This window comes from Centropristis striata, chromosome 14 (assembly GCF_030273125.1).
Source record: "Centropristis striata isolate RG_2023a ecotype Rhode Island chromosome 14, C.striata_1.0, whole genome shotgun sequence".
In the NCBI taxonomy this organism is placed as follows: domain Eukaryota; kingdom Metazoa; phylum Chordata; class Actinopteri; order Perciformes; family Serranidae; genus Centropristis; species Centropristis striata.
The window spans coordinates 12,345,396-12,360,578 of NC_081530.1; the positions used below are offsets into that span (position 1 = coordinate 12,345,396).

A 15,183-nucleotide genomic window follows, 5' to 3' on the forward strand; every position below is an offset into this window, starting at 1 on the left:
TTGTACTTGTTTTCCATTATGTTTGTCATATTCACGATCCCCAAAAGAGCGACATTGTCAATACCAGTCATACCACTGAGAGGCACGTCAACAAAGGACAGATTGGTAGATGGTGGACGAGATGAAAGCACCAGCTGCATGCAGGACACATGGTAACACTAACTCTACCAGCGCTTCTCTCCACTCATCTATTATACAAATTACTGTCAATTCACCTCAACAAAGTCTGATTCTGTGATAGTCAACATGAGCAAAGAAATGTGTTTCCGCCCGGTTTCGAGCCAGGAACCTTTCACGTGTGAGGCGAACGTGATAACCGCTACACTACGGAAACCGACAATGTGCCTTTCCACGGACATGAATGCCCTAATAGAAGCAAAACAACTTGGTTGATTGGGATATATGGAGATCAGATGAGAGATTTGAACCTGGATTCAGTCACAACTGATGGTGCCGAGTCCATGTCTCTGCACACTCCCTCTAAATGTGGAAACAGCGCCCCATGCTGTTGACGTTCCAAAAATACAGATAGTGCAGTCCTCGTTAGTATAATGGACAGTATCTCCGCCTGTCACGCGGAAGATCGGGGTTCGATTCCCCGACGGGGAGAGTTTCCTTTTCTACCACCTACTCATTGTTCACCAAGTAAGACCAAAGAAGCACACCAGAATGGTACCACCATCTGTTCAGCAGTGGCGGACGAAGCCTGACCCTCAATGTCGATGTGTAACTGGAGTCTGGGCTGTGTTCGTATTCTTGGAAGGAAGCCAAACTCCTTTTTTCTCTGTGTCAAGCTCCTTGTCCTTGTCTTCCATTATGTTTGTCATCTTCATGGATACGATCCCCAAAAGAGCGACAGTGTTAATAAAGTCACACTACTGATCCACGAATGACAAGCACTTCAACAAAGGACAGATTGGTAGAAGAGGGAGGAGATGAAGGCACCAGCTGCATACAGGACAGATATTACACACTTATTCACTTATTATACAAATGACTGTCAATTCACTTCAATAGAGTGTGATTATGTGAGAGTCAACATGAGCAAAGAACTGTCTTTCCGCCCGGTGACCTTTCTTTGAGAGTCAACATGAGCAAAGAACTGTGTTTCCACCCGATTTTGGGCCAGGGACCTTTCGCGTGTTAGGCGAACGTGATAAGCGCCACACTACGGAAACCGACAGTAAGCCCCTGCACGGACATTACTGCCCTAATGCGCCTGCATTACAAGCAAGACAACATGTTTAATTGGGCTATAGAGAGATCAGATGAGAGATTTGAACCTGGATTCAGTCACACCTCATGGTTTCTTGTCCATGTCTCTGCACACTCCCTGTAAATGCGGAAACAGCGCCCCCTGCTATTGACGTGCCCAAAACACCGCTGGCGCAGTCCTCGTTAGTATAATGGACAGTATCTCCGCCTGTCTCGTGGAAGATGGGGGTTCGATTCCCAGACGGGGAGAGTTTCCTTTTCTACCACGTGCTCATTGTTCACCAAGACAGACCAAAGAAGCACCTGTTGCACTGCACACCAGAATGGTACCACCATCTGTTCAGCAGTGGCGGACGAACCCTGACCCTCAATGTCGATGTCTAACTGGAGTCTGGGCTGTGTTCGTATTCTTGGAAGGAAGCCAAACACCTTTTTTCTCTGTGTCAAGCTCCTTGTACTTGTTTTCCATTATGTTTGTCATATTCACGATCCCCAAAAGAGCGACATTGTCAATACCAGTCATACCACTGAGAGGCACGTCAACAAAGGACAGATTGGTAGATGGTGGACGAGATGAAAGCACCAGCTGCATGCAGGACACATGGTAACACTAACTCTACCAGCGCTTCTCTCCACTCATCTATTATACAAATTACTGTCAATTCACCTCAACAAAGTCTGATTCTGTGATAGTCAACATGAGCAAAGAAATGTGTTTCCGCCCGGTTTCGAGCCAGGGACCTTTCGCGTGTGAGGCGAACGTGATAACCGCTACACTACGGAAACCGACTATGTCCCTTTCCACGGACATGACTGCCCTAATAGAAGCAAAACAACTTGTTTGATTGGGATATATGGAGATCAGATGAGAGATTTGAACCTGGATTCAGTCACAACTGATGGTGCCGAGTCCATGTCTCTGCAGACTCCCTGCAAATGTGGAAACAGCGCCCCCTGCTGTTGATGTGCCAAAAAAACAGATCGCGCAGTCCTCGTTAGTATAATGGACAGTATCTCCGCCTGTCACGCGGAAGATCGGGGTTCGATTCCCCGACGGGGAGAGTTTCCTTTTCTACCACCTACTCATTGTTCACCAAGAAAGACCAAAGAAGCACACCAGAATGGTACCACCATCTGTTCAGCAGTGGCGGACGAAGCCTGACCCTCAATGTCGATGTGTAACTGGAGTCTGGGCTGTGTTCGTATTCTTGGAAGGAAGCCAAACTCCTTTTTTCTCTGTGTCAAGCTCCTTGTCCTTGTCTTCCATTATGTTTGTGATCTTCATGGATACGATCCCCAAAAGAGCGACAGTGTTAATAAAGTCACACTACTGATCCACGAATGACAAGCACTTCAACAAAGGACAGATTGGTAGAAGAGGGAGGAGATGAAGGCACCAGCTGCATACAGGACAGATATTACACACTTATTCACTTATTATACAAATGACTGTCAATTCACTTCAATAGAGTCTGATTATGTGAGAGTCAACATGAGCAAAGAACTGTCTTTCCGCCCGGTGACCTTTCTTTGAGAGACAACATGAGCAAAGAACTGTGTTTCCACCCGATTTTGGGCCAGGGACCTTTCTGTGAGAGTCAACATGAGCAAAGAACTGTGTTTCCGCCCGGTTTCGAGCCGGGGACCTTTCGCGTGTTAGGCGAACGTGATAACCGCTACACTACGGAAACCGACAGTAAGCCCCTGCACGGACATTACTGCCCTAATGCGCCTGCATTACAAGCAAGACAACATGTTTAATTGGGCTATAGAGAGATCAGATGAGAGATTTGAACCTGGATTCAGTCACACCTCATGGTTTCTTGTCCATGTCTCTGCACACTCCCTGTAAATGCGGAAACAGCGCCCCCTGCTGTTGACGTGCCCAAAACACCGCTGGCGCAGTCCTCGTTAGTATAATGGACAGTATCTCCGCCTGTCTCGTGGAAGATAGGGGTTCGATTCCCAGACGGGGAGAGTTTCCTTTTCTACCACGTGCTCATTGTTCACCAAGACAGACCAAAGAAGCACCTGTTGCACTGCACACCAGAATGGTACCACCATCTGTTCAGCAGTGGCGGACGAACCCTGACCCTCAATGTCGATGTCTAACTGGAGTCTGGGCTGTGTTCGTATTCTTGGAAGGAAGCCAAACACCTTTTTTCTCTGTGTCAAGCTCCTTGTACTTGTTTTCCATTATGTTTGTCATATTCACGATCCCCAAAAGAGCGACATTGTCAATACCAGTCATACCACTGAGAGGCACGTCAACAAAGGACAGATTGGTAGATGGTGGACGAGATGAAGGCACCAGCTGCATGCAGGACACATGGTAACACTAACTGTACCAGCGCTTCTCTCCACTCATCTATTATACAAATTACTGTCAATTCACCTCAACAAAGTCTGATTCTGTGATAGTCAACATGAGCAAAGAAATGTGTTTCCGCCCGGTTTCGAGCCGGGGACCTTTCGCGTGTGAGGCGAACGTGATAACCGCTACACTACGGAAACCGACAATGTGCCTTTCCACGGACATGAATGCCCTAATAGAAGCAAAACAACTTGGTTGATTGGGATATATGGAGATCAGATGAGAGATTTGAACCTGGATTCAGTCACAACTGATGGTGCCGAGTCCATGTCTCTGCACACTCCCTGTAAATGTGGAAACAGCGCCCCATGCTGTTGACGTGCCAAAAAAACAGATAGCGCAGTCCTCGTTAGTATAATGGACAGTATCTCCGCCTGTCACGCGGAAGATCGGGGTTCGATTCCCCGACGGGGAGAGTTTCCTTTTCTACCACCTACTCATTGTTCACCAAGAAAGACCAAAGAAGCACACCAGAATGGTACCACCATCTGTTCAGCAGTGGCGGACGAAGCCTGACCCTCAATGTCGATGTGTAACTGGAGTCTGGGCTGTGTTCATATTCTTGGAAGGAAGCCAAACTCCTTTTTTCTCTGTGTCAAGCTCCTTGTCCTTGTCTTCCATTATGTTTGTGATCTTCATGGATACGATCCCCAAAAGAGCGACAGTGTTAATAAAGTCACACTACTGATCCACGAATGACAAGCACTTCAACAAAGGACAGATTGGTAGAAGAGGGAGGAGATGAAGGCACCAGCTGCATACAGGACAGATATTACACACTTATTCACTTATTATACAAATGACTGTCAATTCACTTCAATAGAGTCTGATTATGTGAGAGTCAACATGAGCAAAGAACTGTCTTTCCGCCCGGTGACCTTTCTTTGAGAGGCAACATGAGCAAAGAACTGTGTTTCCACCCGATTTTGGGCCAGGGACCTTTCTGTGAGAGTCAACATGAGCAAAGAACTGTGTTTCCGCCCGGTTTCGAGCCGGGGACCTTTCGCGTGTTAGGCGAACGTGATAACCGCTACACTACGGAAACCGACAGTAAGCCCCTGCACGGACATTACTGCCCTAATGCGCCTGCATTACAAGCAAGACAACATGTTTAATTGGGCTATAGAGAGATCAGATGAGAGATTTGAACCTGGATTCAGTCACACCTCATGGTTTCTTGTCCATGTCTCTGCACACTCCCTGTAAATGCGGAAACAGCGCCCCCTGCTGTTGACGTGCCCAAAACACCGCTGGCGCAGTCCTCGTTAGTATAATGGACAGTATCTCCGCCTGTCTCGTGGAAGATAGGGGTTCGATTCCCAGACGGGGAGAGTTTCCTTTTCTACCACGTGCTCATTGTTCACCAAGACAGACCAAAGAAGCACCTGTTGCACTGCACACCAGAATGGTACCACCATCTGTTCAGCAGTGGCGGACGAACCCTGACCCTCAATGTCGATGTCTAACTGGAGTCTGGGCTGTGTTCGTATTCTTGGAAGGAAGCCAAACACCTTTTTTCTCTGTGTCAAGCTCCTTGTACTTGTTTTCCATTATGTTTGTCATCTTCATGGATACGATCCCCAAAAGAGCGACAGTGTTAATAAAGTCACACTACTGATCCACGAATGACAAGCACTTCAACAAAGGACAGATTGGTAGAAGAGGGAGGAGATGAAGGCACCAGCTGCATACAGGACAGATATTACACACTTATTCACTTATTATACAAATGACTGTCAATTCACTTCAATAGAGTCTGATTATGTGAGAGTCAACATGAGCAAAGAACTGTCTTTCCGCCCGGTGACCTTTCTTTGAGAGACAACATGAGCAAAGAACTGTGTTTCCACCCGATTTTGGGCCAGGGACCTTTCTGTGAGAGTCAACATGAGCAAAGAACTGTGTTTCCGCCCGGTTTCGAGCCGGGGACCTTTCGCGTGTTAGGCGAACGTGATAACCGCTACACTACGGAAACCGACAGTAAGCCCCTGCACGGACATTACTGCCCTAATGCGCCTGCATTACAAGCAAGACAACATGTTTAATTGGGCTATAGAGAGATCAGATGAGAGATTTGAACCTGGATTCAGTCACACCTCATGGTTTCTTGTCCATGTCTCTGCACACTCCCTGTAAATGCGGAAACAGCGCCCCCTGCTGTTGACGTGCCCAAAACACCGCTGGCGCAGTCCTCGTTAGTATAATGGACAGTATCTCCGCCTGTCTCGTGGAAGATAGGGGTTTGATTCCCAGACGGGGAGAGTTTCCTTTTCTACCACGTGCTCATTGTTCACCAAGACAGACCAAAGAAGCACCTGTTGCACTGCACACCAGAATGGTACCACCATCTGTTCAGCAGTGGCGGACGAACCCTGACCCTCAATGTCGATGTCTAACTGGAGTCTGGGCTGTGTTCGTATTCTTGGAAGGAAGCCAAACACCTTTTTTCTCTGTGTCAAGCTCCTTGTACTTGTTTTCCATTATGTTTGTCATATTCACGATCCCCAAAAGAGCGACATTGTCAATACCAGTCATACCACTGAGAGGCACGTCAACAAAGGACAGATTGGTAGATGGTGGACGAGATGAAGGCACCAGCTGCATGCAGGACACATGGTAACACTAACTCTACCAGCGCTTCTCTCCACTCATCTATTATACAAATTACTGTCAATTCACCTCAACAAAGTCTGATTCTGTGATAGTCAACATGAGCAAAGAAATGTGTTTCCGCCCAGTTTCGAGCCAGGGACCTTTCGCGTGTGAGGCGAACGTGATAACCGCTACACTACGGAAACTGACTATGTCCCTTTCCACGGACATGACTGCCCTAATAGAAGCAAAACAACTTGGTTGATTGGGATATATGGAGATCAGATGAGAGATTTGAACCTGGATTCAGTCACAACTGATGGTGCCGAGTCCATGTCTCTGCAGACTCCCTGCAAATGTGGAAACAGCGCCCCCTGCTGTTGACGTGCCAAAAAAACAGATCGCGCAGTCCTCGTTAGTATAATGGACAGTATCTCTGCCTGTCACACGGAAGATCAGGGTTCGATTCCCCGACGGGGAGAGTTTCCTTTTCTACCACCTACTCATTGTTCACCAAGAAAGACCAAAGAAGTACACCAGAATGGTACCACCATCTGTTCAGCAGTGGCGGACGAAGCCTGACCCTCAATGTCGATGTGTAACTGGAGTCTGGGCTGTGTTCGTATTCTTGGAAGGAAGCCAAACTCCTTTTTTCTCTGTGTCAAGCTCCTTGTCCTTGTCTTCCATTATGTTTGTCATCTTCATGGATACGATCCCCAAAAGAGCGACAGTGTTAATAAAGTCACACTACTGATCCACGAATGACAAGCACTTCAACAAAGGACAGATTGGTAGAAGAGGGAGGAGATGAAGGCACCGGCTGCATACAGGACAGATATTACACACTTATTCACTTATTATACAAATGACTGTCAATTCACTTCAATAGAGTCTGATTATGTGAGAGTCAACATGAGCAAAGAACTGTCTTTCCGCCCGGTGACCTTTCTTTGAGAGACAACATGAGCAAAGAACTGTGTTTCCACCCGATTTTGGGCCAGGGACCTTTCTGTGAGAGTCAACATGAGCAAAGAACTGTGTTTCCGCCCGGTTTCGAGCCGGGGACCTTTCGCGTGTTAGGCGAACGTGATAACCGCTACACTACGGAAACCAACAGTAAGCCCCTGCACGGACATTACTGCCCTAATGCGCCTGCATTACAAGCAAGACAACATGTTTAATTGGGCTATAGAGAGATCAGATGAGAGATTTGAACCTGGATTCAGTCACACCTCATGGTTTCTTGTCCATGTCTCTGCACACTCCCTGTAAATGCGGAAACAGCGCCCCCTGCTATTGACGTGCCCAAAACACCGCTGGCGCAGTCCTCGTTAGTATAATGGACAGTATCTCCGCCTGTCTCGTGGAAGATAGGGGTTCGATTCCCAGACGGGGAGAGTTTCCTTTTCTACCACGTGCTCATTGTTCACCAAGACAGACCAAAGAAGCACCTGTTGCACTGCACACCAGAATGGTACCACCATCTGTTCAGCAGTGGCGGACGAACCCTGACCCTCAATGTCGATGTCTAACTGGAGTCTGGGCTGTGTTCATATTCTTGGAAGGAAGCCAAACACCTTTTTTCTCTGTGTCAAGCTCCTTGTACTTGTTTTCCATTATGTTTGTCATATTCACGATCCCCAAAAGAGCGACATTGTCAATACCAGTCATACCACTGAGAGGCACGTCAACAAAGGACAGATTGGTAGATGGTGGACGAGATGAAGGCACCAGCTGCATGCAGGACACATGGTAACACTAACTGTACCAGCGCTTCTCTCCACTCATCTATTATACAAATTACTGTCAATTCACCTCAACAAAGTCTGATTCTGTGATAGTCAACATGAGCAAAGAAATGTGTTTCCGCCCGGTTTCGAGCCGGGGACCTTTCGCGTGTTAGGCGAACGTGATAACCGCTACACTACGGAAACCGACAGTAAGCCCCTGCACGGACATTACTGCCCTAATGCGCCTGCATTACAAGCAAGACAACATGTTTAATTGGGCTATAGAGAGATCAGATGAGAGATTTGAACCTGGATTCAGTCACACCTCATGGTTTCTTGTCCATGTCTCTGCACACTCCCTGTAAATGCGGAAACAGCGCCCCCTGCTATTGACGTGCCCAAAACACCGCTGGCGCAGTCCTCGTTAGTATAATGGACAGTATCTCCGCCTGTCTCGTGGAAGATAGGGGTTCGATTCCCAGACGGGGAGAGTTTCCTTTTCTACCACGTGCTCATTGTTCACCAAGACAGACCAAAGAAGCACCTGTTGCACTGCACACCAGAATGGTACCACCATCTGTTCAGCAGTGGCGGACGAAGCCTGACCCTCAATGTCGATGTCTAACTGGAGTCTGGGCTGTGTTCGTATTCTTGGAAGGAAGCCAAACACCTTTTTTCTCTGTGTCAAGCTCCTTGTACTTGTTTTCCATTATGTTTGTCATATTCACGATCCCCAAAAGAGTGACATTGTCAATACCAGTCATACCACTGAGAGGCACGTCAACAAAGGACAGATTGGTAGATGGTGGACGAGATGAAGGCACCAGCTGCATGCAGGACACATGGTAACACTAACTGTACCAGCGCTTCTCTCCACTCATCTATTATACAAATTACTGTCAATTCACCTCAACAAAGTCTGATTCTGTGATAGTCAACATGAGCAAAGAAATGTGTTTCCGCCCGGTTTCAAGCCGGGGACCTTTCGCGTGTGAGGCGAACGTAATAACCGCTACACTACGGAAACCGACAATGTGCCTTTCCACGGACATGAATGCCCTAATAGAAGCAAAACAACTTGGTTGATTGGGATATATGGAGATCAGATGAGAGATTTGAACCTGGATTCAGTCACAACTGATGGTGCCGAGTCCATGTCTCTGCACACTCCCTCTAAATGTGGAAACAGCGCCCCATGCTGTTGACGTTCCAAAAAAACAGATAGTGCAGTCCTCGTTAGTATAATGGACAGTATCTCCGCCTGTCACGCGGAAGATCGGGGTTCGATTCCCCGACGGGGAGAGTTTCCTTTTCTACCACCTACTCATTGTTCACCAAGTAAGACCAAAGAAGCACACCAGAATGGTACCACCATCTGTTCAGCAGTGGCGGACGAAGCCTGACCCTCAATGTCGATGTGTAACTGGAGTCTGGGCTGTGTTCGTATTCTTGGAAGGAAGCCAAACTCCTTTTTTCTCTGTGTCAAGCTCCTTGTCCTTGTCTTCCATTATGTTTGTCATCTTCATGGATACGATCCCCAAAAGAGCGACAGTGTTAATAAAGTCACACTACTGATCCACGAATGACAAGCACTTCAACAAAGGACAGATTGGTAGAAGAGGGAGGAGATGAAGGCACCAGCTGCATACAGGACAGATATTACACACTTATTCACTTATTATACAAATGACTGTCAATTCACTTCAATAGAGTGTGATTATGTGAGAGTCAACATGAGCAAAGAACTGTCTTTCCGCCCGGTGACCTTTCTTTGAGAGTCAACATGAGCAAAGAACTGTGTTTCCACCCGATTTTGGGCCAGGGACCTTTCGCGTGTTAGGCGAACGTGATAAGCGCCACACTACGGAAACCGACAGTAAGCCCCTGCACGGACATTACTGCCCTAATGCGCCTGCATTACAAGCAAGACAACATGTTTAATTGGGCTATAGAGAGATCAGATGAGAGATTTGAACCTGGATTCAGTCACACCTCATGGTTTCTTGTCCATGTCTCTGCACACTCCCTGTAAATGCGGAAACAGCGCCCCCTGCTATTGACGTGCCCAAAACACCGCTGGCGCAGTCCTCGTTAGTATAATGGACAGTATCTCCGCCTGTCTCGTGGAAGATGGGGGTTCGATTCCCAGACGGGGAGAGTTTCCTTTTCTACCACGTGCTCATTGTTCACCAAGACAGACCAAAGAAGCACCTGTTGCACTGCACACCAGAATGGTACCACCATCTGTTCAGCAGTGGCGGACGAACCCTGACCCTCAATGTCGATGTCTAACTGGAGTCTGGGCTGTGTTCGTATTCTTGGAAGGAAGCCAAACACCTTTTTTCTCTGTGTCAAGCTCCTTGTACTTGTTTTCCATTATGTTTGTCATATTCACGATCCCCAAAAGAGCGACATTGTCAATACCAGTCATACCACTGAGAGGCACGTCAACAAAGGACAGATTGGTAGATGGTGGACGAGATGAAAGCACCAGCTGCATGCAGGACACATGGTAACACTAACTCTACCAGCGCTTCTCTCCACTCATCTATTATACAAATTACTGTCAATTCACCTCAACAAAGTCTGATTCTGTGATAGTCAACATGAGCAAAGAAATGTGTTTCCGCCCGGTTTCGAGCCAGGAACCTTTCACGTGTGAGGCGAACGTGATAACCGCTACACTACGGAAACCGACAATGTGCCTTTCCACGGACATGAATGCCCTAATAGAAGCAAAACAACTTGGTTGATTGGGATATATGGAGATCAGATGAGAGATTTGAACCTGGATTCAGTCACAACTGATGGTGCCGAGTCCATGTCTCTGCACACTCCCTCTAAATGTGGAAACAGCGCCCCATGCTGTTGACGTTCCAAAAAAACAGATAGTGCAGTCCTCGTTAGTATAATGGACAGTATCTCCGCCTGTCACGCGGAAGATCGGGGTTCGATTCCCCGACGGGGAGAGTTTCCTTTTCTACCACCTACTCATTGTTCACCAAGTAAGACCAAAGAAGCACACCAGAATGGTACCACCATCTGTTCAGCAGTGGCGGACGAAGCCTGACCCTCAATGTCGATGTGTAACTGGAGTCTGGGCTGTGTTCGTATTCTTGGAAGGAAGCCAAACTCCTTTTTTCTCTGTGTCAAGCTCCTTGTCCTTGTCTTCCATTATGTTTGTCATCTTCATGGATACGATCCCCAAAAGAGCGACAGTGTTAATAAAGTCACACTACTGATCCACGAATGACAAGCACTTCAACAAAGGACAGATTGGTAGAAGAGGGAGGAGATGAAGGCACCAGCTGCATACAGGACAGATATTACACACTTATTCACTTATTATACAAATGACTGTCAATTCACTTCAATAGAGTGTGATTATGTGAGAGTCAACATGAGCAAAGAACTGTCTTTCCGCCCGGTGACCTTTCTTTGAGAGTCAACATGAGCAAAGAACTGTGTTTCCACCCGATTTTGGGCCAGGGACCTTTCGCGTGTTAGGCGAACGTGATAAGCGCCACACTACGGAAACCGACAGTAAGCCCCTGCACGGACATTACTGCCCTAATGCGCCTGCATTACAAGCAAGACAACATGTTTAATTGGGCTATAGAGAGATCAGATGAGAGATTTGAACCTGGATTCAGTCACACCTCATGGTTTCTTGTCCATGTCTCTGCACACTCCCTGTAAATGCGGAAACAGCGCCCCCTGCTATTGACGTGCCCAAAACACCGCTGGCGCAGTCCTCGTTAGTATAATGGACAGTATCTCCGCCTGTCTCGTGGAAGATGGGGGTTCGATTCCCAGACGGGGAGAGTTTCCTTTTCTACCACGTGCTCATTGTTCACCAAGACAGACCAAAGAAGCACCTGTTGCACTGCACACCAGAATGGTACCACCATCTGTTCAGCAGTGGCGGACGAACCCTGACCCTCAATGTCGATGTCTAACTGGAGTCTGGGCTGTGTTCGTATTCTTGGAAGGAAGCCAAACACCTTTTTTCTCTGTGTCAAGCTCCTTGTACTTGTTTTCCATTATGTTTGTCATATTCACGATCCCCAAAAGAGCGACATTGTCAATACCAGTCATACCACTGAGAGGCACGTCAACAAAGGACAGATTGGTAGATGGTGGACGAGATGAAAGCACCAGCTGCATGCAGGACACATGGTAACACTAACTCTACCAGCGCTTCTCTCCACTCATCTATTATACAAATTACTGTCAATTCACCTCAACAAAGTCTGATTCTGTGATAGTCAACATGAGCAAAGAAATGTGTTTCCGCCCGGTTTCGAGCCAGGAACCTTTCGCGTGTGAGGCGAACGTGATAACCGCTACACTACGGAAACCGACTATGTCCCTTTCCACGGACATGACTGCCCTAATAGAAGCAAAACAACTTGTTTGATTGGGATATATGGAGATCAGATGAGAGATTTGAACCTGGATTCAGTCACAACTGATGGTGCCGAGTCCATGTCTCTGCAGACTCCCTGCAAATGTGGAAACAGCGCCCCCTGCTGTTGACGTGCCAAAAAAACAGATCGCGCAGTCTTGTTAGTATAATGGACAGTATCTCCGCCTGTCACGCGGAAGATCGGGGTTCGATTCCCCGACGGGGAGAGTTTCCTTTTCTTCCACCTACTCATTGTTCACCAAGAAAGACCAAAGAAGCACACCAGAATGGTACCACCATCTGTTCAGCAGTGGCGGACGAAGCCTGACCCTCAATGTCGATGTGTAACTGGAGTCTGGGCTGTGTTCGTATTCTTGGAAGGAAGCCAAACTCCTTTTTTCTCTGTGTCAAGCTCCTTGTCCTTGTCTTCCATTATGTTTGTCATCTTCATGGATACGATCCCCAAAAGAGCGACAGTGTTAATAAAGTCACACTACTGATCCACGAATGACAAGCACTTCAACAAAGGACAGATTGGTAGAAGAGGGAGGAGATGAAGGCACCAGCTGCATACAGGACAGATATTACACACTTATTCACTTATTATACAAATGACTGTCAATTCACTTCAATAGAGTCTGATTATGTGAGAGTCAACATGAGCAAAGAACTGTCTTTCCGCCCGGTGACCTTTCTTTGAGAGACAACATGAGCAAAGAACTGTGTTTCCCCCCGATTTTGGGCCAGGGACCTTTCTGTGAGAGTCAACATGAGCAAAGAACTGTGTTTCCGCCCGGTTTCGAGCCGGGGACCTTTCGCGTGTTAGGCGAACGTGATAACCGCTACACTACGGAAACCGACAGTAAGCCCCTGCACGGACATTACTGCCCTAATGCGCCTGCATTACAAGCAAGACAACATGTTTAATTGGGCTATAGAGAGATCAGATGAGAGATTTGAACCTGGATTCAGTCACACCTCATGGTTTCTTGTCCATGTCTCTGCACACTCCCTGTAAATGCGGAAACAGCGCCCCCTGCTGTTGACGTGCCCAAAACACCGCTGGCGCAGTCCTCGTTAGTATAATGGACAGTATCTCCGCCTGTCTCGTGGAAGATAGGGGTTCGATTCCCAGACGGGGAGAGTTTCCTTTTCTACCACGTGCTCATTGTTCACCAAGACAGACCAAAGAAGCACCTGTTGCACTGCACACCAGAATGGTACCACCATCTGTTCAGCAGTGGCGGACGAACCCTGACCCTCAATGTCGATGTCTAACTGGAGTCTGGGCTGTGTTCGTATTCTTGGAAGGAAGCCAAACACCTTTTTTCTCTGTGTCAAGCTCCTTGTACTTGTTTTCCATTATGTTTGTCATATTCACGATCCCCAAAAGAGCGACATTGTCAATACCAGTCATACCACTGAGAGGCACGTCAACAAAGGACAGATTGGTAGATGGTGGACGAGATGAAGGCACCAGCTGCATGCAGGACACATGGTAACACTAACTGTACCAGCGCTTCTCTCCACTCATCTATTATACAAATTACTGTCAATTCACCTCAACAAAGTCTGATTCTGTGATAGTCAACATGAGCAAAGAAATGTGTTTCCGCCCGGTTTCGAGCCGGGGACCTTTCGCGTGTGAGGCGAACGTGATAACCGCTACACTACGGAAACCGACAATGTGCCTTTCCACGGACATGAATGCCCTAATAGAAGCAAAACAACTTGGTTGATTGGGATATATGGAGATCAGATGAGAGATTTGAACCTGGATTCAGTCACAACTGATGGTGCCGAGTCCATGTCTCTGCACACTCCCTGAAAATGTGGAAACAGTGCCCCATGCTGTTGACGTGCCAAAAAAACAGATCGCGCAGTCCTCGTTAGTATAATGGACAGTATCTCCGCCTGTCACGCGGAAGATCGGGGTTCGATTCCCCGACGGGGAGAGTTTCCTTTTCTACCACCTACTCATTGTTCACCAAGAAAGACCAAAGAAGTACACCAGAATGGTACCACCATCTGTTCAGCAGTGGCGGACGAAGCCTGACCCTCAATGTCGATGTGTAACTGGAGTCTGGGCTGTGTTCGTATTCTTGGAAGGAAGCCAAACTCCTTTTTTCTCTGTGTCAAGCTCCTTGTCCTTGTCTTCCATTATGTTTGTCATCTTCATGGATACGATCCCCAAAAGAGCGACAGTGTTAATAAAGTCACACTACTGATCCACGAATGACAAGCACTTCAACAAAGGACAGATTGGTAGAAGAGGGAGGAGATGAAGGCACCAGCTGCATACAGGACAGATATTACACACTTATTCACTTATTATACAAATGACTGTCAATTCACTTCAATAGAGTCTGATTATGTGAGAGTCAACATGAGCAAAGAACTGTCTTTCCGCCCGGTGACCTTTCTTTGAGAGACAACATGAGCAAAGAACTGTGTTTCCACCCGATTTTGGGCCAGGGACCTTTCTGTGAGAGTCAACATGAGCAAAGAACTGTGTTTCCTCCCGGTTTCGAGCCGGGGACCTTTCGCGTGTTAGGCGAACGTGATAACCGCTACACTACGGAAACCAACAGTAAGCCCCTGCACGGACATTACTGCCCTAATGCGCCTGCATTACAAGCAAGACAACATGTTTAATTGGGCTATAGAGAGATCAGATGAGAGATTTGAACCTGGATTCAGTCACACCTCATGGTTTCTTGTCCATGTCTCTGCACACTCCCTGTAAATGCGGAAACAGCGCCCCCTGCTGTTGACGTGCCCAAAACACCGCTGGCGCAGTCCTCGTTAGTATAATGGACAGTATCTCCGCCTGTCTCGTGGAAGATAGGGGTTCGATTCCCAGA

The 15,183-nt window shown here is 47.4% G+C and overlaps 21 non-coding genes across 21 annotated transcripts; 6 read left to right on the forward strand and 15 right to left on the reverse strand.

Moving 5' to 3' along the window:
• Positions 1-261: 261 nt before the first annotated feature.
• trnav-cac (transfer RNA valine (anticodon CAC)) lies at positions 262-334 on the reverse strand. The gene has a single exon. It is a non-coding gene; the product is annotated as a tRNA-Val (tRNA).
• A 203-nt stretch (positions 335-537) lies between these two features.
• On the forward strand, positions 538-609 carry trnad-guc (transfer RNA aspartic acid (anticodon GUC)). The gene has a single exon. It is a non-coding gene; the product is annotated as a tRNA-Asp (tRNA).
• Positions 610-1,928: 1,319 nt separating this feature from the next.
• trnav-cac (transfer RNA valine (anticodon CAC)) lies at positions 1,929-2,001 on the reverse strand. The gene has a single exon. It is a non-coding gene; the product is annotated as a tRNA-Val (tRNA).
• A 203-nt stretch (positions 2,002-2,204) lies between these two features.
• trnad-guc (transfer RNA aspartic acid (anticodon GUC)) lies at positions 2,205-2,276 on the forward strand. Its single transcript has one exon. It is a non-coding gene; the product is annotated as a tRNA-Asp (tRNA).
• Positions 2,277-2,833: 557 nt separating this feature from the next.
• Positions 2,834-2,906, reverse strand: trnav-aac (transfer RNA valine (anticodon AAC)). The gene has a single exon. It is a non-coding gene; the product is annotated as a tRNA-Val (tRNA).
• A 750-nt stretch (positions 2,907-3,656) lies between these two features.
• On the reverse strand, positions 3,657-3,729 carry trnav-cac (transfer RNA valine (anticodon CAC)). Its single transcript has one exon. It is a non-coding gene; the product is annotated as a tRNA-Val (tRNA).
• A 203-nt stretch (positions 3,730-3,932) lies between these two features.
• On the forward strand, positions 3,933-4,004 carry trnad-guc (transfer RNA aspartic acid (anticodon GUC)). Its single transcript has one exon. It is a non-coding gene; the product is annotated as a tRNA-Asp (tRNA).
• A 557-nt stretch (positions 4,005-4,561) lies between these two features.
• trnav-aac (transfer RNA valine (anticodon AAC)) lies at positions 4,562-4,634 on the reverse strand. The gene has a single exon. It is a non-coding gene; the product is annotated as a tRNA-Val (tRNA).
• An 857-nt stretch (positions 4,635-5,491) lies between these two features.
• trnav-aac (transfer RNA valine (anticodon AAC)) lies at positions 5,492-5,564 on the reverse strand. Its single transcript has one exon. It is a non-coding gene; the product is annotated as a tRNA-Val (tRNA).
• Positions 5,565-6,314: 750 nt separating this feature from the next.
• Positions 6,315-6,387, reverse strand: trnav-cac (transfer RNA valine (anticodon CAC)). The gene has a single exon. It is a non-coding gene; the product is annotated as a tRNA-Val (tRNA).
• Positions 6,388-7,219: 832 nt separating this feature from the next.
• Positions 7,220-7,292, reverse strand: trnav-aac (transfer RNA valine (anticodon AAC)). The gene has a single exon. It is a non-coding gene; the product is annotated as a tRNA-Val (tRNA).
• A 750-nt stretch (positions 7,293-8,042) lies between these two features.
• Positions 8,043-8,115, reverse strand: trnav-aac (transfer RNA valine (anticodon AAC)). Its single transcript has one exon. It is a non-coding gene; the product is annotated as a tRNA-Val (tRNA).
• Positions 8,116-8,865: 750 nt separating this feature from the next.
• trnav-cac (transfer RNA valine (anticodon CAC)) lies at positions 8,866-8,938 on the reverse strand. Its single transcript has one exon. It is a non-coding gene; the product is annotated as a tRNA-Val (tRNA).
• Positions 8,939-9,141: 203 nt separating this feature from the next.
• On the forward strand, positions 9,142-9,213 carry trnad-guc (transfer RNA aspartic acid (anticodon GUC)). The gene has a single exon. It is a non-coding gene; the product is annotated as a tRNA-Asp (tRNA).
• A 1,319-nt stretch (positions 9,214-10,532) lies between these two features.
• On the reverse strand, positions 10,533-10,605 carry trnav-cac (transfer RNA valine (anticodon CAC)). Its single transcript has one exon. It is a non-coding gene; the product is annotated as a tRNA-Val (tRNA).
• A 203-nt stretch (positions 10,606-10,808) lies between these two features.
• On the forward strand, positions 10,809-10,880 carry trnad-guc (transfer RNA aspartic acid (anticodon GUC)). The gene has a single exon. It is a non-coding gene; the product is annotated as a tRNA-Asp (tRNA).
• Positions 10,881-12,199: 1,319 nt separating this feature from the next.
• On the reverse strand, positions 12,200-12,272 carry trnav-cac (transfer RNA valine (anticodon CAC)). The gene has a single exon. It is a non-coding gene; the product is annotated as a tRNA-Val (tRNA).
• Positions 12,273-13,103: 831 nt separating this feature from the next.
• trnav-aac (transfer RNA valine (anticodon AAC)) lies at positions 13,104-13,176 on the reverse strand. The gene has a single exon. It is a non-coding gene; the product is annotated as a tRNA-Val (tRNA).
• Positions 13,177-13,926: 750 nt separating this feature from the next.
• On the reverse strand, positions 13,927-13,999 carry trnav-cac (transfer RNA valine (anticodon CAC)). Its single transcript has one exon. It is a non-coding gene; the product is annotated as a tRNA-Val (tRNA).
• A 203-nt stretch (positions 14,000-14,202) lies between these two features.
• On the forward strand, positions 14,203-14,274 carry trnad-guc (transfer RNA aspartic acid (anticodon GUC)). Its single transcript has one exon. It is a non-coding gene; the product is annotated as a tRNA-Asp (tRNA).
• Positions 14,275-14,831: 557 nt separating this feature from the next.
• On the reverse strand, positions 14,832-14,904 carry trnav-aac (transfer RNA valine (anticodon AAC)). Its single transcript has one exon. It is a non-coding gene; the product is annotated as a tRNA-Val (tRNA).
• Positions 14,905-15,183: the final 279 nt, after the last annotated feature.